The following is a 1,990-nucleotide window of genomic DNA, read 5'->3' on the forward strand; positions in this document are numbered from 1 at the left end:
TCCCCAGACCGGGATTTGAACCGGTGACCTTCTTGCTGAGAGGCATCAGCTCTACCAACTGAGCCACCGTGCCAATTTTAGAATTTTTATCAACTCTAACAAGAAGAAAATTACATTAACAATACAGTAAAAATCTTGAATTTTATTTTTTTAACTTTGATGTTTTTATTCCAATGAGTTATTGTACATAAAAAATTAACATTTCCAGTGCAAAATAAGTTGCAAACAAGTAAATCAGTGTCTAAAGCTCACTGCTACATACTGTGAACCTTTTCCTTTAGCAGTTTTTCTTCAGAAAAATCAACATGTCTGGTTTCTCTGGACAAAAACAAGCCCGCTCCTGGCTGATGGTGTCTCCAGCAGTAGAAAATGTATGCTCTGAGGGCGTGGATGATGCTTGCACACAGAGATACCTGGTTGCCAAGTCTGATAGTACTGGCATGGTGTCCCTCACATTCCACCACCAAGTCACTGGATTCACTGAGGTTACGGTAGGTGGTAGACTTTTGTTGATGTTTTGTTTTGTTGTTTTGAGGATGGCTGTGGTCCGCTCTTCTTGCAGTCAAACACGGAGCAACTTTCTACTCTTAAATTGATTCTGTGCACAGTTAAGTGCTTCATTAAATTAGTCGTGTTGCCGGCCTTAGCAATTATGTCTTTTTTGCATATATTGCATCGCGCACTGTTGGCACCAATCTTCATAAAATGAAGCCACACTTTTGACCTTGGTGGCATTTTCTTTGGAGCAGTTCACTTCGACGACACACTACTAGCTTAGCTTACAACACACGTGAACCCCTTTTGTGAGCGTAACCACACTTCCTGCTTGCCGCAACCACGTGCAACTTTGCAGCCAATCACCGTAACTTGGCACCGAAAGGGGAGGCATATTTTGATACTCAGTTCTACCGAAGCATTTCGGTCGGGTACCATAACAGAACCGAAGTTCAGTACCCAGCTCTAGTAAGCTCATTTCAATGCTTTTATGACGCGGTCTCATTTCCGGACTCAATAATTTTGTGAATGAAGCCGATATTTCAGTTAAAATACATAAATAAAATATTTATCCTAGTATAGTACTACCTGCGATGGACTTGCGACCTGTCCAGGGTGTACCCCGCCCCTCGCACTGTGACTGCTGGATATGGGCACCAGAGACCCACGCAACCCTGAAAAGGAAGACGCGTGTACAGAAAATGGATGGATGGATGGATAGTACTACCCCCCAACTTTATGGATGATTTTATGGATTTAATTTTACGTATTATACTTGAATAAATACGGTAGGTTAAGATTTATATCCTGACAATTTCTAACTTTTCTTTCTTTACTGGCAGAAGATCAACCTGTCCATTCAAGTTGCAACAGGGATGTAGGAGAAGGCCCCAGTGTATGCAATCTACAAAGCAGATTTCAAGGTTTGTTGTTGGTACCAATCACAATCCACACACTCCTGAAATGTCATAGCTGTATTTGTTTGCATTAGTGATAACCTTTCAGTAATTAGATTTTTTTTAAAAAACGTGGTTAAGGTGTTACTATAACACATACTTGTGTCATCATTTTAACTTCTACATCTCAATCCACAGATGAAATACTTAATATTGATCAAAGCCAAAGCAGTGCAGTCGAGCTTCCAATGAGCTGACCAGACCAGAGTGGACCACCACGTGTGATATACTCACAAATGATGTACTATAAGTGTTTTTACCTCCGCCAAGGGCGAGGTAATGTTTTCAGTCGTGTATGTATGTTGTTCTGTCTGTGGACAAATGATAGAGTTTTATTGGATTTATTAAACTTCTTAAGGTGTTTCAAATAAAGTCTTGAGGTACGTGACAAATTTATTATTCATCATGGCGTGTCCACAGAGTGTAGCAGGTAGAAACTGCTTTTAAGCAGAGCTAGAAAGACAAAACAAGTCTGTGTTGTTTTTACTATTATCCACATATTAAAACCCCAGCAACAAGTGTTTTGATTGGTTCCTCTC

The 1,990-nt window shown here is 40.3% G+C and overlaps 1 long non-coding RNA gene across 1 annotated transcript in view; it reads left to right on the forward strand.

Annotated features, from left to right (window-relative positions):
- LOC106520174 (uncharacterized) overlaps nucleotides 1-1,779 on the forward strand; it is a 6,689-nt gene extending 4,910 nt beyond the window's left edge. The window contains exons 2-3 of the long non-coding RNA XR_001310515.1: nucleotides 1,338-1,418; nucleotides 1,590-1,779. This is a non-coding gene — a long non-coding RNA (uncharacterized LOC106520174). The remainder of the gene's footprint in view (nucleotides 1-1,337; nucleotides 1,419-1,589) is intronic.
- The last annotated feature ends 211 nt before the right edge of the window (nucleotides 1,780-1,990 follow it).

This window comes from Austrofundulus limnaeus, unplaced genomic scaffold, assembly GCF_001266775.1.
Source record: "Austrofundulus limnaeus strain Quisiro unplaced genomic scaffold, Austrofundulus_limnaeus-1.0 Scaffold89, whole genome shotgun sequence".
Taxonomy (NCBI): domain Eukaryota; kingdom Metazoa; phylum Chordata; class Actinopteri; order Cyprinodontiformes; family Rivulidae; genus Austrofundulus; species Austrofundulus limnaeus.